At 33.9% G+C, this 24,992-nt stretch overlaps 1 pseudogene; it reads right to left on the bottom strand.

The window, feature by feature from the left end:
• Positions 1-4,155: 4,155 nt before the first annotated feature.
• Positions 4,156-5,395, bottom strand: LOC111372926 (annotated as a pseudogene).
• Positions 5,396-24,992: the final 19,597 nt, after the last annotated feature.

Raw genomic sequence — 24,992 nt, 5'->3', positions numbered from 1 at the left:
CACGAAGGAGACGAGAGAGGAATGAAGAAAACAAAACCACTGCCCTAACCCTAGAACGAAGAATTCAATTTAAAAGGAATATGATTAATCGCTGATCCAACGGTCCAGATTTCACCAAGTGTCAGCCATCCATTTAAAACGCAGCAATGCACAGAACATAAACACGCTTTTAATCTATTCCAGAAACTTCAGTTAATTGGATCAAAAGGACTCGGTTTCTTGGGCAAGTTATTCTGGACCAATTTAATAAATGGGCTTAAAAATGTAGCAACTCATTTACACACTATAATATTCAAAATAAGAATATGTTTCTAATCTCTTATAAATTCATATACATATATATTTCCACAGTCCACACACACACACACCCGAATTATCCGTCCCGAATTACCCTAATGAACCTGACACGTGCTGTGCGCCGATAATAGATATCAACTAAGTACCGAATTCACCTCCAAGGCAACCTGCTTTGACCATGACGAATTTTTCTTTTGGTAAAATAATTAATTCGTGCTTGAAATCAATCACTTTACTCTTAGAAAAGAAAAATACTACACGGGCTTTACATAAAATGTTCGGACTTGAACTGACTTGGCTAGGCTCATCTAGTTGAGGTCCAAATTAAGATAATAAAATTTGGCCTTTAGCTTGTCTAAACCATCCGTCGATGCAGTCAAATCTTTGAAAACAAGATTAGAGACATAATGCATGCCACAAGCAAGGTCGGAACAAGAAACGGATTTAATCAACTAAATAAATGTATTTCACTACAACTTTGTTTGAATAAATTAGAACATTAACGATGTAGAAATTATTTTCGCTGGTATGACAAAGTAATTTCCAACAGTTTGAGCTTTAGAGAAATCAAATTGACCGTTTGAGCCTTTTGGGTTGTGATAACATAGTAAGTCTTAGTATTCTATTTAAAATGTAGTGATTCAAACCTCTATATGCTGACTATTATTTCATTTTTTAATTTTTTTTTTTTTTGAAATAGGAATTTTTTACCTCAATAGTATCACATTCAAAAATTTTTATATTAAGTTTTGAAGTTCTATTGTTGTTAAATAATTTTTTACATCGATAGTTTTATTATTTGTTGAGTCACTATGATTATTCAGTTGTTAATGCTTTTGAGTGTAAAGAGATAGGGAATCGATTGATGGAGGAAAACCGGTAATAAAGTGAACATAGGGCCAGATTTTAGGTTTTCTTATACTTGATTCATACTTTGAAAGTACATCCAATTTTTTTCATCATTGTGTTTACATAATCAAACTGTTTAACTATTTTTTTTTTTTTTTTTGCCTAATTGATGACCATTCAATTTTAATAAAAAATCGAGGGATACATTTATAATTTATTCAATCATAATTGAATTATTAAAATCAAATTCTTCAACATGTGTATGAATTTATATATAAATATACTAAATTCGGACATGTAAATAGGGTTAGTTTTTCTCGAGAGAGATTACTAACTAAAATTGATTAATTTGATTGTTAATACATATGAAAAATGGGTTGAATGAATTTGGATTGAATAAATGTTAAACAAGCGAAGTGAATCAAAATTTCAAACTACTGAATCCTAAATTCTCTTCACAAACTTTTTAAGCTTTCATCCATTAGACTTATTGCATAGTTTAGTTAGAAACATGAACTCTCGACTTAGTAATTGGTTGCAAAATTAATTTAGATTGAAGATAGATTAGGATAAAATTAGTAGTAAATACTTAGATCTTGTGGGTACAATACTTGGACTCAAAATTTATTTTATTACTTGTCACGATTCATACACTTGTGGTATCATGAGATCATATTTTTGGCATCATCATCGGGAACTAATTTGTTTACTTTGATTTTTTTATTTTTTTATTTTTTGGGTTTAATTAATCTAGCTTAGATTGAAATTATTATTATTATTATTATTATTATTATTATTATTATTATTATTATTATTATTATTATTATTATTATTATTATTTTAAAATTTCCTTGTAAGATCGTCTAAATGTTCATATGTATGTTATATTAGGAATAAAAAAAATATAATTTTTACCTAAATTCGATGATTAATTTATGAATTGAATATGAATCACGAACGTCCACTTTTTGGATCACAAGCTCTCAACTTTTATGTACAAGAAATTGATGTTTTCAACCTTCAAGTTTTCTATAGTATTCTCTAAAATCAAGACTATATTAATGGGTTGGAATTTTCTTTTAATTAAATGAAAAAATTAATTTCAAACTGAGCATATGAATAAACAAAAAATATTAATTTCTCTCTCTCACTAAATTTAAACATTTATGAAAAAGTTATTATGGGTTGTCGTGAGTAGGATTTTTGGCTCCATCTATCTCTATTTATAGAGATTAAAAAATTCTAATATATTTACAACAAGAATTTCAAATAAAATCCAAATGCAAATAGGAATCTCAATTGAAATCCAATTCTGTGGCCTTGGCACTGTACTAATATACGTGCACAGTACAAAGAGATTGTTAGATTAACTAATCCGCACAGAAGATACAGAAAGTAATAAGAAGAAAAACACCCTCTAGCATTATCCAGTGGCTCTAGAGGTGTAAAAAATGGTTTGTGCTAAACATAGCTTTAGGGGACCTAAAATTTTTGAACAAAAAATAAAAAAAGAATAATTTGTAATATCTGTAATTCAGGGCTGGGCCTCAAGATTTTCTGGCGAGACATGCCAGGGATTAGCCCGGCTTACACGTGTCCCTTCAGTCCCACATAATTTTATCAACTTTTATTAAAATTTACTTAAAATTTAGCCCCTATTTGTGTTGGTCCCAAAAGCGATGCAAGAATTGAGATTAATGACGTTGTATGAAATATGTAACAAGATCATAAAGATGAAGCATGATTATATGTAAAAAAGAAAATAGGATAAATACAGAGGAACGATGTTTATTAATCAACAATATGGAGTGAAAATTCAAAACTCAGCAATACTGCTTCAACAAAACTGAAAGAGGAGACCTATATTTATAGTACACTAGTTGAAACCCTAGAATTAGAGTTGAAGATGGAAACTAGGTTAAAAACTGCGTAAACCGGAAAAATCGGCGGAACTTCACTCGCCTATTGTTCGAGCGTCGCTTGAGCAAGGCCCCTTGTAGCTCGAGCGGCAGGGGGGCAAAAAGCGAATGAAAACTTTCTACTCCGAAAACGTCCCCCTTCGCTCGAGCCATCATCTAGCATTACTCAATGTGCCGTCAACCCGACTTTTCACATCCAGTTGAACCCTAGCTCGAGATCTTGAAGTCCAATGGCCCAAAAATGTGAAGCAAAAACAAACTTTGGGTTACAAACCCAACAATTTGAGCTCCATTATAATTAGTTTTTGAGAAAAATATATTTTATTATAGTAAATTTTTGAAAAATGTGCGGTTAAAAAAGAAAGAAAAATTTTAGATTTATGTGTAATATTACTTTATTGGAGAATGTATGGTTAAAAAAATACGTTTTGAAATTAATGGAGTCCAAACATGAACTAATTTTAATTCCCATCAAAAGGGATATAGAAGGGGTTTCTGAAACCGGGCTGGAGGAATCTGTCATAAATGTCTATTTTAAATCAAAATTTGAGTTGATCCAAAGATAATAGGCTTGACTTTTTCTAAATTAGTTTCTATCGTTATCAATATAGTAAATACACAAGTAGATTAAATTAGTAAAACAAACGAAATCCATCCAATCAGTTGGGTAATCTTGCTTGCTTTGACTTACTAATTTAGTTGATTAAATTACATGATTATTTTAATTTTTTTTAAATGTTTGGCGAAGAAAAGTATTATAGCCTATAAAGTTGAAAAATGTTAAAAATGAATCACTATCGTTATCACTCACTTACAACTAGATAACGACATAATTATATTAAACATTGAAATAAGCATAATCTTTTCGGCTCCAATAATTGTTCTTGTTAAAGATAATTCATAAGAAAAAATGTGTCATTCTCTAACACTATAAGCTTATAGATGAAATCACTATATCATAACTTTTATGAAAGATGTGAATTCAAGTCTTGTCATCGCATATTTATGAAATTTGTGAACACGTTGGACTTTTAATTTAAAAGAGAAAAAATGTATTTGCTATGATAAAATTGAAAAAAAAAAAAATTAAATAAATAAATTTGTATCTATCTAATAAATTAGAGGTGTTAACTCACGCAGCCTGCTATAGACTTGTGGGGTGGCCCGGCCTAATCCAACTGTTTCTCTCCTCAAACCTATGGTCTACTCTACCCATCACATGCGACATTTTTTCAACTTTTTCTCCACTTAAAAATGGACGATTTCTATTGTCTGTTCTGACACCTTTATTTTAAATTTAAACTTTTAGATAAAGTAATTTAAAGAAAGACGGAAATAGCTAGAAAGAAAACCTGGAAGTCCTTGTTAATGATCATCCCGACTGTGGAAAATACAGTAGCAAAGAAACACATAACCAATTGAATCTCCAAAACCAACCTATATGTAACAGCCTGTTTTGCCTTCAAGTACGTCAACTCTAAAAATGGCATAATAAACCCAGCCAAAGCTGCCCCCGCAAGCGTGAACACAAACACAAACCCTAACACATACTCCTTTTTCGACTCGCCTTCCGGTCTGTCACTACTCGTATGAAGAGCCAAAACCGCCGCCCCAAGCGTCAACAGAACAATAGCGTTCGTCGAAAAAGCTGTAAATTTTTGCTTAACAAGAAGGAAAGCAAAGCCAGCCGTGAAAGCCAACTGTGTGGCAACTAGAAGGGAAGACGTCGAAACAGGGAGACGAGCTAGGCCGTAGCCATAGAAATAGTTACTGAGGCCTGTTATAACACCTGTACAAAACCAAATTTTAATAAATAAATATGACCAAACCATTGTTTCGGAGTATAAGTCCCTGCTTCGAACAATTGGACAAAATTACCGTAATGTAATTTGGACAGCATAACGAGATGATCAACAGGATTAGAAACAAAATGAATAAATGTGAATCTTTTCTAACAGCTTAAACAGTTACCAATAATTGCCGAGGCGATGAGCACCCGAGTTTTCATCAAGAAAAGCTCGGTGGTCGCAGTGGAGGTGGCGCAATAGATGGGACGCTGCCGGCGGCCATGTAGGATACAAAGAGAGGGATGAGAATTATTGGGAAGCCGGCGGTTTGTATCCAGCTTGATAACCAGATTCTTTTGCCACCGCGGATGAAGTAGAGGCGGATGATCAAAGGGCCGCCACAGTTGCCTACAGTTAGTAGTATGCAGTTCAGAACTAGAAGAGTTTTCTTCCAGGTGGTTCTGGGTACAACTTCCATTTCCTTTCGGACAACTCTTACAGAACAAATTCACTAGGGAGAAAGGTATCTGTTTATGACTGCATTTATGGTGGATTATTAATAAATACAACTAACCATATACTTTAGATTAATTATACATTTAGAAAATATGGGAAAAATGTTGGCGTGAGTTGTTAGAAATCTTTTTCTGGAAACATAAATCATATATAATTGTATCATTTTAAGAGAATAGAATTAGGCAATTATGTGTAGAATCAATTAATTAGCTACAGATTTGTGATTATCCAAACTTAGGAGTTTTTTTTTCCTATATAAACTCTGTAACCCACCTATTGAATGTATGAATGAAAATTACCTCTTGTGTGTATTGTGACATGGTATCAGAGCAGGACACACGGCCCTGGTTCCTCTTCTCCAAGTTATTTGTAGCCCGATTCTTGTGAACATTTTCACAAACACATGGAAGACCCCAACTTCATCATCGATCCTAGCCAATCTTCACCTAATTCTGATGCTATACTTACAGATATTTCCACCAAAATTTCTGAAGCCTTAACCAAGACACACATATCAGCCCTACAGATTGAAAATTTGCCCCAGATTGGTATCAAACTGAATGATACAAACTATGGCCTATGGTCCCAGGTTATGGAAATGTATATTTTCGGGAAAGATAAACTGGGTTACATTAATGGAGATACACCTCCACCCCTACCAACTGATCCCTCCTTCCGAAAATGGTGAACTGAGAATGCCATTGTCAAGGGATGGATTATCAATTCGTTGGACCCTGTTCTGATTGGCAATTTCATTCGTTTCCACACTGCTAAGGAAGTTTGGGATGCTATTGCCACTATATACTTTGATGGGAATGATAAATCCCAAGTCTATGATCTTCGACGAAGGGTGAGTCGCCTAAGACAAGCAGGCGGATCTGTGGAGAAATATTACACTGAATTGCAGGGGTTGTGGCGCGAAATTGACTTCCGTCGCCCAAATCCAATGAAGTGTGCCGCTGACATCCGCCACTTCAATAATTTGACCCAGGAAGACAGAGTTTACACCTTCCTTGATGGGCTCGATGAACGTCTCGATAGCATCCGTAGTGGAGTTTTGCAGATGGACCCATTTCCTACCGTTGAGCAGGCGTATGCGTACATCCGTCGTGAGGCACTGCGACAAGCAGTCATGGTTTCTACAGACTCCGACAATGGTCTTCCTGGAGCGATCTTGGCAACCAAAGGCATGAAGATGGGATCATTTGCTGTTGCTGGAATAAATTCTTTAAAGGAAGACCCAAATAAAAGTGGTGGAGGCCCAAATAAAAGTGGGTCAAATAAGTTAAAGGGTTTGGATGAGGAAATTAAGTGTTCATACTGTGGAAATAACAAGCACGCACGAGAAAACTGCTTTAAACTTAATGGATACCCCGATTGGTGGCATGAGTTGTAGGAAAAAAAGAACAAAAATGGGACGGACACCAATAAGCGAATAGGCAAGGCAGCCGTGGCAACATCTGACTCTCAACTATCTTTGATTCCTGAAAATGATTATTTTTAGGATACGGACCCTTCATCAGAACTAGGTAATTTTGGTTCAACTTGTGTTACATCCTCCAGTGACAAGAATAATTTATGGTTACTTGACTCCGGGGCAACTGACCACCCCAGTCACCGGGGCTGGCTCTGTATCTTTATCTCCCTCTCTACATTTATCCCACACTTTACTTGTTCCATCACTCTCACATAAATTATTGTCTGTAAGCCAAGTGACGGCTAAATTAAATTGCGTGGTATTTATTTATCCAACCTTTTGTCTTCTTCAGGATATTCTCACCAAGGAGATACTTGGGCGTGGTACTAAGAGAGAGGGGTTATACTACATGGAGGATTTCAGTGTCGGTCGCACTCATCATGTTCAGAGTAATGTGAAGGAACGACAGATTTGGATGTGGCATCGTCGTCTTGGGCATCCATCGTTCGGTTATTTAAAGCATTTATTACCTAGCCTTTTTTCGAATAAGGAAGTTTCTGATTTTAAATGTAATACCTGCATTTTAGCAAAAAGTCAATGCACTTCTTATCAATCAAGCATGAATAAAAGTAGTATTCCTTTTTTCCTAGTACATTCTGATGTGTGGGGCCCTTTACCTATTGCTACAAGGTTTGGGGTTCGTTGGTTTGTTACATTTATTGATGACTGCACTCGCATGACCTGGCTCTATCTACTAAAAAATAAAGATGAAGTGTTCAAAGTATTTCAGTTATTCCATGCCATGATTCAAACTCAGTTCTCTGCCAAACTAAGAGTTCTTCGTTCTGATAATGGTGGTGAATTTATCAACCAACGGTTTCGCACTTACTTTGAACAACACGGTCTCATTCATGAGACGTCTTGCCCTCAAACCCCTCAACAAAACGGCGTTGCTGAACGAAAAAATCGACATAGTCTTGAAATTGCAAGAGCTCTCCTTCATGGAACCTATGTTCCAAACTGTTACTGGCCTGATGCAGTGTCCACAGCTGTATACTTACTCAATCGGATGCCCTCTAAAGTCTTAAATTTTAAGACTCCACTCCAGGTCCTATCATCCCATGTTGCTCTACCACCAACTCTAATGCTCTCTCCTCAAGTATTTGGTTGTGTGGCCTATGTACATCTTCACAAGAATTAATGGACAAAACTTGACCCATGTGCTCTCCGATGTCTTTTTGTGGGATATGCTACACATCAAAAGGGCTATCGGTGCTATGATCCATCCTCCAAACGGACCTATGTAACTATGGATGTTACCTTCTCGGAGTCTGACACATTTTTTTCTCCAACATCCAATTCTCCTCTTCAGGGGGAGACAAGGGATGAAGAGTTGAATTGGTCGAAGTTTGAGTGGTCAAATAATACTGAGATAGAGACAACTCCGATAGATATTGACTTAAGGAATGATATGACTCAAGATCCGGAACCAACTGTAGAAGCTGAACCAAACTCCACCGAACCAAAGCCCCCTTTCTCTTCAGTATCCGCAGGCCCATCTCCTGAGAATATCTCTGAGGTAAGCACTCCTTCACATATAAGCAATTTAGATACTCCTGGTGGCTATAATTTACCTTTCAGGCATAATCGAGGCAAACCGCCAAGCAGATACTCTCCAGACATTGAAAAATGAAGATCAAGATATCCAGTTGCCAACTATGTATCCACCACGAAGTTATCTGATCCACTGAAAGCTTTTGTACATGTTCTCTCTTCTAATCATGTTCCAACAGAAATTCAGGATGCCTTATCAGATTCCAAATGGGCTCAGGCAATAAAAGATGAGATGGAGGCACTAGTAAGGAATAACACGTGAATACTAGTTCCATTACCTGAAGGAAAGAAGACAGTAGGATGCAGATGGTTATTTTTCATCAAACACAAGGCAAATGGATCCATTGAGTGGTACAAAGCAAGGATAGTCGTGAAGGGGTATACACAGACATATGGGATAGACTACCAAGAGACGTTTTCACCAATTGCTAAACTAAACACTGTTAGAATACTATTGTCCCTCGCTGCTAATCTTGACTGGCCACTACATCAGCTTGATGTGAAGAATGCATTTCTTCATGGCGACCTTGAAGAAGTCTATATGGACCTCCCTCCGGGCTATACAGGGTCTTCACAAAATGTCGTGTGTAAATTGCAGCGAGGATTATATGGCTTGAAGCAGTCACCTCGAGCATGGTTCGGACGATTTAGTGTGGCAATGAAGAAATATGGGTTCAAACAGAGGGACACAGACCATACACTCTTTCTTAAGCATAATGGAGGCAAAGTAACTGCATTGATAGTGTATGTGGATGACATGATTATCACAGGGGATGATAAAGAAGAGATATCCAGAATTCAGAAACAGCTGGCGTCTGAGTTCGAGATAAAGAACTTGGGAGGCCTCAAGTATTTCCTGGGAATTGAAGTGGTTAGATCAAGATAAGGCATATTCCTATCCCAAAGAAAATATGTGCTAGACTTGCTGGCTGAGGTGGGGATGTTGGAATGTACACCAGCAGATACTCCTATCACTCAAAACCTTAAGCTGAGTGAGTGTTCAGATCAAGTGCCAACGGATAAAGGGAGGAATCAAAAATTAGTTGGCAAACTTATATACTTGTCTCATACTCGTCCAGATATTGCCTATGCCGTAAGTGTAGTTAGCCAGTTTATGCATAGCCCTAGCAAAGGCCACATGGATGCTGTAACTCGAATACTTCGATATCTAAAGTCCTCACCAGGGAGGGGACTGATGTTTTCAAAGAATGATCACTTGAAAGTTGATGGCTATACAGATGCAGATTGGGCGGGGAACATTTCAGATAGGAGGTCTACCTCAGGCTACTTCATGTTTGTAGGGCGGTAATCTCGTTACATGGAGAAGTAAGAAGCAAAAAGTGGTATCATTATCGAGTGCTGAAGCGGAGTTTCATGGAATGGCAAAAGGACTTTGTGAACTCCTCTGGATCAGAAAACTGCTCACTGAACTTGGTTTTGCTCCTATTACTGAGATGGATCTATACTGTGACAACAAAGCTGCCATTGCCATATCTCATGACCCGGTTCAACATGATAGAACAAAACATGTGAAAATAGATCGACACTTCATCAAGGAAAACTTGGTAGCAAAGACAATTCATTTCCCTTTTGTAAAGTTCGAGGATCAACTAGCAGACATACTCACAAAGGCAGTTTCAAGCAAGGACTTTCACAACTCACTTGACAAGTTGGGCATCAGAGACCTGTATGCATCAACTTGAGGGGGAGTGTTGGCGTGAGTTGTTAGAAATCTTTTTCTGGAAACATAAATTATATATAATTTATCATTTTAAGGGAATAGAATTAGGCAATTATGTGTAGAATCAATTAATTAGCTACAAATTTGTGATTATCCAAAATTAGGAGTTTTTTTTCCTATATAAACTCTGTAACCCACCTATTGAATGTATGAATGAAAATTACCTCTTGTTTGTATTGTGACAAAAAATTATAGTCAACAAGTTGATAACTACTAGTGGATTGATAAAATCTCAACACAAACCAACTTGCAAAAAATGAAAATTTGCAAAGTTTCATTAGATCGTCTAAGACAACAATCTAAGCTGAATAAATTTGGAATCAATTATATAAATTATTTATATAATTTAAGTCTTTATTTGACAATCATTCTTTCTCATTCTGTTTTCTCATACGAATTTTCAACTGCATATTCTCACAATAAAATATTCTTCATGTAAATACAAAATTTTTCATTACTTTTCAATCACACATTGTCCCAAAATTTACTACTTAAATACCCATTTGTTTTTCAAAAATATCTATCATACAGGGGCTAAATATATTTGTCACTATAACATTTACTTACTTTTTGACATCTCGCAAGTGTCGGTCACTTGTGGGTTTACACTAGCTAAAAAATAAAAAATAAAAAAAATCAACCATATAAGTACTGCTAGCACAGCACCTTATTTTAAATGCTTTTCAAATCGTTGCATGAGGAGACAGACGAAATGTTTGATTTTCTTTCTCTTATTGGAATCCACTGCTACAAAGAAACGGTCACAGAATTGAATCTTGTTGGACCAAAAATTGGAAACGGACATGTGCTAAATCTATTTGCATAGGATTTCCTCTACAGATTAATCCTCAAAACTTTCATCATGTGATCTCATAAAACTGTCGGACTCTCAATCGATTCTATCTAGTCTACTGAATCATGCTAACAATAGAAGACAAGAATAGTAATTACTGTTTGACTTCCATGTGCAAGTATATATGTTTTAATAGTCATACATTGTAGGCGGCCGGGTTTTGTAGGCTGAAGAAGGCCTATGATTGCAGGTAATCAGACCAGACAATTTTTATATTAGTCATGTTTGAACTTTGCGAAAGATGCCTGACGAGGTCAACTTCAAAATTCTTCAATGATCACTAAATTTTGCAGAAAATTTTTTAAGAGGCCACCAAACTTCAATACGTCCTTAAATAGTCACTGAACTTTATCGAAATCCTCCAAGAGGTTACCGAACTTCAAAATATCTTTGAATGGTCACTGAACTTTGTCGAAGTCCTCCAAAGAGGTCACTCAACGTTACAAATTGGGACCCCATACATAACTAGTTTAGTGATCTCCTAGGGACTTTTTGCAAAGTTCAATGATCATTCAGGGACGTATTGAAGTTCGATGATCTCCAAGGGAATTTTCTGCAAAGTTCGGTGACATTGGGGGGATTTCCTCTATTCTCTGATAAAATATTATTCTAAAATGTATTTTTACCAAAAAAGGGGATCAAACAAGGGCTTAATAAGATTGATGCATTTTTATTTATGGCATATCTATTTTTAATTAAATTATTATTCTGATAAATTAAATTGATAGTGTCATTTGATTCAAATATTGATAACTTGTTAATCACAAAGAGATGTAATTGTGAGATACAAGTTACATATGACTGAAATTTAAATCATCCGTTGTTATAAGTTGAATCTCATTATTACGAATAGACCAGTACTGTGACAATTATCACTTATGGAGTAGCTAATCTTACAAGTAAAAATTTGCTGACATATAAATGGGAACATAAATGTTTTGTTAAGAAAATAAAAGACATGCAATAGAGATTTTACTTGAATGTTTATTTTATTATCAGTGGTTAATATCTAATGTTCAATGGTGAAATTTGTCATTTGACTCGAGATCATCACAGTTCCTTATACGAGGATCTTCATGCTTTGGTGATTTTGATGTTGTTCTGACAAAACTCGCTAATACAACACCATTCAGATATGATAATAATCCTATGAAAGTTGTGAATGGTCAGTAAAAGATTCATCATTCAAGGATGTGAGGAAATATAACTTGTTTCATTCATTTAGTTTGATATCGAAATCCTTGACTAAAGTGAGTTCCTAAGTCGAAAAGAGTTTTTGACAATAATTGACTTAAGAGTGGGATGAAAGGTATGATCAATTATATTGAGATTGATGATCTCCATGTCTCATCATTAATTGGGTAATATTGAAGAAAAAAACTATAATTCTACAGTAAATGAACAAGTTTGACTTTGTTACATAATGTAATATTCCTATCATATATATTTCTACGACACATTACTAGATATCAAATAGGGACGATGAATGTAAATTAATTAAATTAGGTGAAACAATGATAAATTAAAATGAGAGTTTTAATTTATCTTATTTTGATAAGACTAAAATAATAAATAATACAGCCGTCCAACATTGTAATTAGGAATCTAATGAGTTAGACACAAAAGAAAATACTAGAAGAATTAAATTAAAAATTAAGTAATTGACAAATGTAAGATATTTGTAGAATTAATTAATTGGATTATTTATTTATGGGCTAAGATCAATTAATTAGATAAATTAATTAATGGACAAATTTATGTTTAATTAAGAAGAAATTACAACACTATAGGTATTTAAAGATGTCAATTCTAAAATCAAATATTAAGTTTATTTGAGCATAAATCAGGTATTAATAAATCCCAGAATTGTAATCTCTTTCCTCTTGCCTCTCACTCGCTCTCTCTCTCTCTCTCTCTCTTAAGAATTGTAGTCTCTTTCTCTCTTTCATCTCTATCACCGAAGCTTCGATGCAAGGTTGCACACAACAACGCTCAAATCGAGGTGGCCGTTTATAGAGGCTCACCTTGAATCGAGGCGATTGGTTACGGATACAGGGTTAGTCTGGTTTTTTTTTTCTTCAAATTATTGTTGGTGTTATGAAAACGATGGTGGTGGATGTTATTTTTGGTGGTTTATGGTGATGATGGCGACGGTCGTTTAGGTGTTAATAGAAGCAGTAGTTTTCTTTGGTAGTATCGCAGGGGATAGTGGTTTTGTTGTTGCAGGTGATGGTCTTTGATTTGGGGGACGTAGGATGAGGTGTTCAAAGTGGTGGTTGTCAAGGTCTGGTGACAATTTTGTAGTGGTTTTTGTGATTTTTTGTCACTGGTAATTTTCTTAGTTGTTGGGTTGCTAGTAGTGATGGTGGTAGTGCGTTTGTGGTGGAATGTTAGCGGCAGATCAATGCCTGTTGGTGATGATGACAAAGGTGTGTAAGTCATAGTTTGAGTTTTTGTGACCAAATATCTTGAACATGTAACCTATCAAAGTACACGGGTCATAAGTCAAAATGCTTAGGTTATGGTCACAGATACAGGAAATTTGGTCACGAGCTATTGGATCAGGACACGGATCGAAGAGATTTGTTCATTTGCCATTGGATCAAGTCAATGTCACATATAACAGGTCACATGTCAAAATGTATACTCCACGGGTAACGGATTCAAGAGATTTGTTTATAGGCGGTTGAATCAGGTCGTAAGTCACATGTTCAAGAGATTTGGTCACAAACCATTGGCTTAAGACACAGATCAAAGAGATTTGTTCACTTGCCATTGGATCAAGTCAAGGTCACATATAACAGGGCACATGTCGAAGTGTATACTTCACGGGTGACGGACTCAAAAGATTTGGCCACAAATCAAGAAATTTGTTCACAGGCCATTCGCTTAGGTCACAAATCACAAATCCAAGGGATCTAGTCACAAGCTATTGGATCATATTATAGATAACATGCCACAAATTCAAGAATCTAGTCGCATGCAATTGATTTCTCCAACCTTAGTTATCCAAACTGGTCACAAATTCAAATAATCAAATACCGGCGGTGAGAATTCAAATTATTTGCTCGGTTAACTGCTCTATAAATTACAACAGGAGCTATTTTTCAATTTTCAATTAAAAAAAAGTTTTAGATTATACTATTACTGCTCAGTCCCAACACCAAAGAATTGATCATCACTCAGTGACAAACTAAGAACAATCAGTTTGCCATTGAAGAAGTTGTCGACGAGGTGGAGGTTGGAGGGATGTTGGTGGTGGGTGGATGCTAGTGAGTGGGATGAGGGCGGTTAAGTTGGGTTTAAACTACTTTCAATTGTTGCACCTTGATCCGTCAATTTTGGTCTTCATGCATTTTAACTCTTATTTGATATCTTCTTGGTCCTTTAGCATTCAATTCCATCCAATTAACTTCACACCTTCTCCAATCATCGATATGGGGTCCGAATCAACTATTGGTACTTTGCAATTTAGTCCTTGAACTTTGGATTCAACCCTTTTTGCCAAATTTTCACTCCTTTTGTCGACTTCTATCATTTTTCATCGAGATGTATCTAACAAACTAAATATATACAAAATTAAGCCTCAATTCATTTAAAACAACAATAATCCCTCTAGTTTAACGACCCAGATAAGTATAATAATTACACTTATCAGCATACCATTGGAGGTTAAACAATTAGGCAGCTATGGTATGGAAAGATCGTGATAATCAAGACTCATAAATGTTGACAAATCCATGTGAAACCAAACCAACGGTTTCAAAAAACAATTTCGATTTGATTTTGCGATTTGGTTTTTTCATTGTTCAACTCTTACACCAAATCAAAACTCGCTTTCAGAGGCACCACCACTCTCCACTGCCTTCCCCACCTCTACCTCCATCCTAAAACAAAATCAAAATTTACATTATCCCAAATCTGTATGCGTAAACAGATTTAAATATATAAAGAAATTATCAACAGCCAAATCCATTTTTCACATTTAAACATAATAGTGCACTTAACCGTAAATATTCAAAGAAAAAAAAATACATAAACATATAAAGATCACTTTTTTTACAAGTAAAGCCAAAGATTGTGCCATTATCAAGACACGTCACTGAAGTTAAGAAGGGCTTATTTGGCTTGGATTAAAATCTGATTTTAATCTATGTCAAAATCAAACAATCAATATTAACCACATCATTCATTGGTCCCACAACTTTTCAGCCACACAAATCAAAAACTTTTAACACAATCTACCAAAAAATCTAATTCTAATCCCCACCAAACAACTTTTAACTGTTTCTGCAAACTAAATTGAGCTGCAACCATGTAGGGTGCCCAGTTTGCTCCATCAATGCCGATCGCCTCAAAATTTTGCTGTTCATCTACCCTAATTGTTGTTGCAACTGATCCTGCTAAATCCCCTCTTGTTGTTGGTGATGTTGTCTTGTCATTCTTATGTTGTTGCTGTTGCATTTGATTCAGCCTCTATATCGAAGAGGTCTTCTATAAACCCCGTTGCAACTGAATTGGAAACCCCAATTAAATTATTATAATTACTAGTATCATTAGCGCCGCCATTATTGTTTTGCTGCAATTGTTGCTGAAGTTAACGAAATTGGTAGTGTTTGCGACGATGATTGGTGGTGCATTGGATGGAGTGAAAAGGATGTTGCGGGCTGGGTGTTTTGGGGAGGATGGCTGTGGCCGCCAGCCTTTGGGCGATGACGTCGACCATGGTGTGGGTGGCCATGGGGAAGAAGGACGAGCGTGGGTGGTGGTGGTGATTTTTGTTTTTCTAATTTCTGATTTTTACTCATTATCGTATTTATATATCAATTTTTTTAATTATCACGTGCTTTATAATAATTTTGGGTGTATTTGAACCCACTTAATTTTGAAAAATATAGTAAATTGATGGAGAATATGTGGTTAAAAAAGAAAAAAAAATTGGTTTGCGTGTAATATTATTTTAACGAAAAATGTGTGATTGAAAATGAGTATTGTAGAAAAAAGGTGGTAGAATGTAAAATAATGGGTGATAAACAGGGGACTTTGTCCAAATAATTTTGAAAGATGCTACAGATCCAAGGTAGAAAAAAGGGAAAAAATGGGGGAGGCCACGCATCGACAAGCAATTGGACAGTTTGAAATTTTTTTAAAAACACATTTAATTAAAAACATACAAATCAGCTTGTTTTCTTGCTTCCTGTCTTCAACCATGTCTAAGGAGTTTAATTCAATAATTTTTAAGTGTGCATTGAAATGAGGAACAAATATTTTTCATACTTTTCTATTTATTATTTTTTGCTTACTAATATAAGAGAGACAAATAAATCATTCTATGTCATTCCAATGGAACTTTTGGATGAAAATCGTAATCAAGATAAAAATATTTTAATTGCTAGAATGTTAAATATAAGAATGCAACAAAAAAAAAAGTGGAAATGTGGGACAATTCACAAATATTGAAAAATTGCAAGACAAATGAAATGTTGTCCAGTAAACAATACCACAGTTAATATAAACGCCTCATATAAAAAAATTCGATGAGAAGAAAATCATATTGTGGAATGATTATCCGAACTATATTTATACTAATAGAGGATGTGCCCTTTTACTTTGATTTAATTGGTTGACACATGTATCCATACATTCATTGAATTATTTTGTTGGCAAATAAATCAAATGCAACTTATGTTCACATAGAAGATACTCGTCAATTTACATGTACGTTACAATTATTTCATTAATTGTTAGAGTTAAGTTATATTAATGTTTGGAAGAACCTATAAATAATTATGTACTTCAACATGTAAAATAGAAGTAAGCCAGTAGTTATATAAGGCATCAAATGTTATAAGGTCCTGAATAATATAATAGGACCTAATATTCCCTTGAAACTACAAAAAAAAAAATAAATAAACAAATAAATTACTCTTAGAACTATTTCAAGACATTTTATTTAAGCCTATAATATATTGTGTAGCGATTTTGCACAAGAGTATGAGATTTGCAATAGAATGTATTTTTCACTGAAATAATAGATGGCTGATTAATTGGTTGGTTTTTTCGACACTTCATAAGTTTAGTGTAAAAAAAAAAAAATTAAAGTTCAATGGCCAAGGTGACAATAACTGCGAAGTAGAGTAAAAGTTTGTGAAATTAACCAATAATATTTTGGAAAAGCAATTAAAAAATGGAAATATTTTTGACTGTGTAGAAAATCTCTAGTACTCCCCAAATATGAAAATTGAATACTCCCTGCCATTATTTAATCTACATGTGTATTATTGATTCATGTATGAATCCCTATTCTATAGTTAAATCTCAATTTTACATATATATATATATATATATATATATATATATATATATATATATATAATGTAAATTAAATAATGATAGTGACTACTAAGTACTTTATACTCCGGGAGTACTAAAATATTTCTGTCCTCAAATTGATGCGTGAATATAGTGTCAAGCCCTTCCTCTAACCTTGTAATAATTGATTATCCACACAATCTTCCTTTGTTTGGTTTTGGTGATCAAATTGCTACATGAATTTATTTACCAAATACCTATATGATTCATGCGGTCAGTCACATTTTCTTAAATTCAGAGACTGCTTAATAAAGAAAACATAAAAATGCAAACTTGACAATAATATGTATCCTTGCTTCTAACAAAAATCTCAGAGAATTAGAAAGACCATTATTTCAAACAACCCTAAACTTAAAACCATTCATTACAAATAAAATCCAAGTCATAGTAAACATTAGACATAAATGTCTGTAGAGGGTAAGTTCTACAGCCAAGAAATCGGATCAAGTGGGCCACCAGCAATCCTGTGGAGCTTCAAGAAAAATAGAACAAAAGAAAATGACTGTAAAAAGATCTTAAAAAGACACTGGTGTGGTGTCGGCCGAAGACCCTCTTACAGTCAAGTCAGTAAATCTTGTTGAAAGTTTGATAAATGCCACACGGAAAAAAGAAGAAATCAATTGGAGTCTAGTGGATTCTGATACCTGAATGCTTGACCAACTGCTGAATTTATAGGAGTAGGATAACTGTCTAGGAGGGATTGGCGGGGATTCTCCGAAATTTCGTGGTTGGTTGGAGCCAAATTTAATCCGATATGTTCAGTTGAGATATTAGATCCGTTTGTAGATAACTCTCACCAGATTTGGATAGATGGTAACATCATCTATCTTGAAGATAGATTATCGGAGATTTCGAATTGACATATAGGTCACGAATTGTGTATTCAGATCGATTGTTACAATGAGTTGGGCCAATGATGGCGCAGTTGAATCGTATGTGGACCCTGTTCTATGTTTGAGCCACTTGGATTAGTAAATTAATTTTTACCACTATAATGTCTAACTAACTTATTTTGCGCAAAAAAAACTCACTTGGGACTTCCTTTGGCAAACCAAATCTGATGTTCAGCCAAGCATCCCCATGGCCCGAACTAATCTAAAAGTTTGTACATGAAGGAATGGGCATTTTTAAACACTCAATAGATTATGTACAGTGTTAACTAAATCTATAATTTTATCAACTTCACTTTGAGAAGCTATTTTCGACAGATGTAATTATAACTAGTATAGTCAATAATATTCTACAAAGTAATCCATGCATTTGAAAAATGACGGTCCATCATTTTAATATATCCTGGCATTTCAATCATCCTTTTTTTAATCTGGTAAACAATTTCTCAAGTTTGTAGCTAAAAAAATAACTTTTACCCATAATATCAGAATTTATATCCGTGTTTCAAAGATTCTTTAAACTTATCATACCAAAATTTCAAAGAATTATCTTCAGCAATCTTCAATTTTTAAGAATTAAAAAAAATCAATTTTTTGAAATTGTTCAAACCTTAACTTAAATGAAAAAAGAGCAACATCAATATATTTAAAAAATAATCATTTCTAGAAGATTTTTCAGTTGAATGTGTTATCTCATCATTGAAATTTTCATCCAAGTGCTTCTTTCATGAATAATGCGTTTTTCATTAAATGTATGTTCAACTTTCATTTGCAGATTCAAATTCAATTTCTTGATATATTTAAAAAAAAAAAAAAAGAGCACTTTCAAGTTATTAATAACAGCATTAGTGGAGATATCCTCAATTTACAGTATTTAGCTTACTTTATCAATAATTGATATATGTTGCACCAAATAATCATGTCAAACAAGAACTCAAAATTCATAATGTCAAAAGATAAACTTTAGTATCTCTAAATGATTAAGGTCATCATATATTTCTGTCAACTGTTCTGAAGTGACTTTTATTTGTAGTTCTTGAAATCTTATTGCTTTAAACGTTTACATTTTAATTAAAGATAATGTTTGCTAAATGGACAATTGAATTGACTTGATTTATTGCATTTTTTACTTTATTCTATTTGAATTTTTTTTATGCAACATTCTATGCCTCGATTTCATTGAGAGTAGTCGGTGATGAATTGAGTACGCTTATACATTTTTGAGAAGCCCAAATGAATATCTCATTTCATTTGATGTAGAAACTGTAAGTGTTATGCCCTAGGTCCAATCAACTTTGGACATAAATACTTTTGATATATAATTAATTAAATTTAATGGTAGATCTATTATTTAAATAGACAATTAAATAAAAAATAGAGTCCGTAGATTCAAATTTTCATAATTTGTTAATCACAAGGAGTTGTGATTGTAAGATACAAATTATATATGATTGAATCTTAAATCGTCCGTAGTCGTAAGTAATAGCGAGATACGGATATCGTTATTACGGATAGACCATCACGTGTGGCATTTCTTACTATGAAGTAAGTAGCTGATCTCACAAGCTAAAGTGTGGTGACACTTAAATGAACACGTGGATATTTTGTTATAGAACAAAATATTAGAGACCCACCAAGAAATTCCACATGGATAACTATCTGAGTGTCAGTGGTTAATCTCTAACATTCGGTAGTGAAATTGGTCCTTTGACTTGAGGTCGTCATGGTACCTTATATGAGGACAGTCATACTTTGGCGGTGTTTGATGTTGCTCTACAAAGGGCCGTTAATACGACATCGTTCGGGTACGTCAAGAATTGTATGAAGGTTGTGATTGACCAATAAAAGATTCGTCACTCTTAGATAGTAGGAGATTATGATCTGCATTTCATTCAATTAAGTCGATAACGAAATCCTTGGCCAAGGTGTACTCATAAGTCGAAAATGAGTTTTCGACTTATATTGACTTAATAGTGGAGTGAAAGATATGATCGATATTCGGGATTGACACAATTCCATATCTCGTAATTGATCGGATCATATTGACGAAGAGATTATAGTTTCACGATAAACGAATGAGTTTGGTTTTGTCATACCACATGACATTCCCCGTCACATGCATTGTCCTGACATATTACTAGATGTCAATCTGAGACGGCGAGTGTGAATTGGTGATAAATTAAAAGGGTGTTTTAATTTATCAATTTTGATTAGATCAAAATAATATTTCACGTCGTTAGACATCGTGATCGGGAACCTGATGGGTCATACACAAAAGAGAATTGAAAGATTGCAATTTGTCATTAATTAATTTAACAATCGTTGAATAAATTAATTAATTGGGTTGATTATTTATATGCCCGAATTAATTAATTAGATTAATTAATTCACGGATCGAATTTAATTAAATGAATTAATTAAATATTGGACTGAACCAGGCCAGGCTCATTTGGGCTTATATAAATACATAGCTAGGGTTTTCAATCTAGATGTTTTTCTCATAATTATTCTTGCTAATACAATAGGAGAAAACCCGGGTAGCTACAATTTTGTTCTCTATGTGGATCACCGCTCGAGACTAGACAATTGGATAGTTGTGGGTGGCGAATCAAATTACTGAACGAAAAGAATAGTAAAGAAGTTTGCAGATCTGAAAAAAGTATAATCTTTTCATAATTTTTATCTAAATACAAAGAGATTTTTGGTGGGAATCGAAATCTGTTTTAATTTTTCGCCGCGCATGTTAAGTAGATTTTCAACAGTGGTATCAGAGCCTATTTTGTGGTTGTTAGAGATTGTTTTAAATTTTTTGGAACAATCAAAAGTTGATTTTGTTCTTTTCTTGTTTCTAGCAATTAAGATGTAATTTGATTTTCATTCTTTTGAAATCTGATTTAAAAAGAAAATAAATTTTAGATCGAAAAAAAGGGGAAAGGGGATCTGGCGATGGAGCCGATGGCAATTGTTGCCGCTGGCAAGGCTGGCCGCGTTGCAGCAAGCTTTCGCCGCACGCTGTAACAGCGGCGCTCGCCAGTAGGGTAGCGGCGAGCGCCACTGTTGCTAATTTTGCAGCAGCAGCTGCTGCTTGCTGCGGGCGGCAGGAAGCCGCTGTCGAAGCCGCTGTTGTTGGACAGCGGCGGCGGCGTCGCCCCTTATTAATAAATGACCAGAGCCGCAGGGAAGGGTATTCTTCTAGGATTGTCAAGGTCAGGTGAAAGAGGTTGGGACAGGGGCTCAGGTTATAAATTCAAAGATGTTGAGCCCCTGTGTGCAATTTCAATTCAGGGTTAATTGCAATTATTTTAATGAAGGGCCTGCCTGTAATTTTCGAAATTGGAGGGTCCTGATTATAAATTTAAATTTGGGTCAAGATGCAATTTTCAAAAGAGTTTTGAATTTGAATCTTAAAATGTTTTTAAATTTGATTTTCAAATGGGTTTGACCTAAAATTTCAATTTTGACGCAAAATAAAATTTTATTTGAAATTGACGACTTTTTATATTTTCGTTAAAATATGATTTAACTTAAATATTAAATTTGACCCCAAATAGAATTTTATTTTATTTAGGAGTGTTATCCTATATTAAAATAGTAATTCTATTAAAATTAGAGTTTGACTCTAATTTAACACTTAATTAAAAATCGATTTTAATTAATTATTCACCCAAATATGTTATTGAAGTTAGAATTGAATTCTAATTTGACATTTAATTAAAATTTGATTTTAACTAAATTGTCACGCCCTAAATTTCTTCTTGGAATCAGAGTTTGACTCTAATTTGCTATTTAATTAAAATTTGATTTTAATTAAATCAATTCACCCTAAAATTTGTTTCAGTCAGAGTTGGACTCTAATTTGGTATTTAATTAAAATTTTGATTTTAATTAAATTAATTTGCCCTAAATATTAGAATTAGAGTTAGATTCTAATTTTGTTATTTAATTAAAATTTGATTTTAATTAAATTCAACCGCCTTAAATTTTGAAATTAGAGTTTCACTCTAATTTGATATTTAATTAAGATTTGATTTTAATTAAATTATCTCGCCCTATAATTGTTGAAATTAGAGTTGGACTCTAATTCGATATTTAATTAAAATTTGATTTTAATTAAATATGCCCGCTAATTTAATTAATTAATATGATTAGTTAATTATTTAATTGTTCCGATCCATTTGTCTAAAAGGGTTTAGACGAACTTAATTGTTAGAAACTTGAAACATGTTTGCATATAATATTAGATATTATATAAGAATACATTTATATGATAAATGCATTATTAGTGGACGATTATGAACTCGACCAAATGGATGTGTTGAATGGTTGATTTTTATTCTTGTCGTTTTGTGAGCCTGCGAGCTCTTAATTGTTTTGAGCCTGCGAGCTCGTTATTATTGTTATTATTATGGGCTTGAGAGCTCTTAATCATTTTAGACCTGCGAGTCCATTATTGTTATTGTTATTGTTGTTATGGGCCTACGAGTCCAATTTCATGTAGGCTTGCATGCCAACTAATATAGGATACATGTTACAATTGGACTAATTGAAGAAACAAGAAGAGGAGGAACCATGGAAATTGTGCATTGATACTGTTTAATGTTATACCCCCTAGGAATTGACCAACTAGTGTTCCTTATGGCTCGAAAAAACTAGATAGTTAAAGTTCATAATCGTCCACACTATTATATGATGTTATATATATTTATTTGTATGGTAGATGTATAATAAAATATATATTATTGTTACGATGAGACCTTTGAATGCAAAATTCCTTCATAAAATATTAAGTCACATTTATAATTGCCTTCCATCATTATAGTGAAACCGAAGTCCCAAATCGTCTCAACTTGTTGAGTAAGCTCAAGGCTGGTCTATTAGGGATATGTTTGATACTATGAAATATTGGATATTTATGAATGATGGATTCGACTTAATTAAAATTTATCTTTTGTTGAGTACACTCAAGAAAATAAATTTTAAAGGCATGTTAAGCTAACACATAAGATGTGTGAAGATAAAGAGTTGCCAGCTTGATGATCGGGAAGTTGTATGGAGATACAATTGATAATAATATCTACCAAATTATTATATTAAGCCTTGTTGAGTACACTCAAGATCTTAATATAATAGATGGGATCCCAGCCCACTAGGAGTCAAGTATGGACTTCATAAATTTATGTAAGAAGGTCATAAATTTTAGTTAAACAGTGGGAGTATAATTAATTTAATGAAAGTTCATTTTAAATTAATTGATGCATTTTATATATTATTCTTTTTCTTTTCGTCATTTACATTTATATTGACTCTTGAGTAACCATATGTTTTGAATGGCATACTGAATGTCAACAACCAAACTGAACTTTCTTGATTGGCATTGCAATCTGAGAATTGTTTTCAAGCATGAGAAAATCGATTATGTCCTTGAGTAGTCCTTTTTAGAGACATCTGCTGATAATTCGATCAAGAAAGAGGTGGCTGCTATAATAAACGCTGTGATAACAATAGTACTGCAATGTAAGTGATACTTGCAACTATGTCACTTGAGTTACAGAAGCAACATGAGAGTATAGATACTAACATGCTAACACATGATTTTTCATTTCAAAGATTTGTATGATAATAATCATGTGTGGAAGGATATGAGACTTCCAAACAACTATACCGATACAAAGTGATTAAAGAATTTTCAGTCAATCTTCATGTACTGAAGATGCTTGACATGAGAAGTGTTTCGAACGAGTTCAATCATTAACTATGAATTAAATATTGACTTAGCTCTGCAATATCTGTCATAGAGTTATTCATACTAATTATGAATTATGATATAGATAAACTCGAATGCATACTCATCAAGTTGATTAACATGCTTAGGTTATGCCCAATAACAAAGTTAGAGGTGGGCAAGTCATTGATTCCTCTAAGGGTATTAAGAGGAAGTCTAAAGGGATTTTGGGAAAGCACCCAATATGGTTAAGACAATCTAAGCGAAGGACAATACGAAATCTAAAGACCCTTGGTTTCATTATAGAATGAAAGGTCAATGGAAGGAATATAGCGTGGCTTAAGTCTACTTCACGAGTTTCTTAGGTATTTGATACCAGATGTAAATCTCATATTTATACAAATATAGAGAAACTAAATAGAAGTAGACCACAGCGAAATGGAGAAGTTGACCTACACGTTGGAGATGAGCAAAAGTTGTTGCATTGCCTGTAGGAATATACTTCTTGCCATTGCCTTTTGGTTTAGTATTAGAATTAGAGAAATGTCGCTTTATATCAACCATAGCTGGAACATTAAAATGAATTTCATGTTCGGACATGAACTATTTTAATGTTATGGACAATTGTTGTTCTTATTTATCTTGGTAAAGATCCTAATGGCTATGGTAAATTAAAAAACGACGTTTATATTTTTTAATACTAAGGATTCTATAATGAGTATAGAAATTATAAGGCATAAATGCGATAATCTAATTATTACCAAAATCTGGCATGACAGACTTTGTTGTATAGATGAAATACAATTCCAAAGTTACATAAAGATGTATACTCGGGATTAATTGATTTTGACAAGTACAAATTATGCATATCTGGCACAATGATCAAATCTTCTTTTGCTTGAAAAGAAGAAAGGTCAGCATAATTAATGGTCTAATACATAGTGATGCATATGGACTCATGTCAATTGATGTCAGGTAATGTTTCTCTTATTTCATCAATGATCATGTATACTTG

This window comes from Olea europaea, unplaced genomic scaffold, assembly GCF_002742605.1.
Source record: "Olea europaea var. sylvestris unplaced genomic scaffold, O_europaea_v1 scaffold1049, whole genome shotgun sequence".
In the NCBI taxonomy this organism is placed as follows: Eukaryota; Viridiplantae; Streptophyta; class Magnoliopsida; order Lamiales; family Oleaceae; genus Olea; species Olea europaea.
This window is presented reverse-complemented; position numbering and strand designations above follow the sequence as displayed.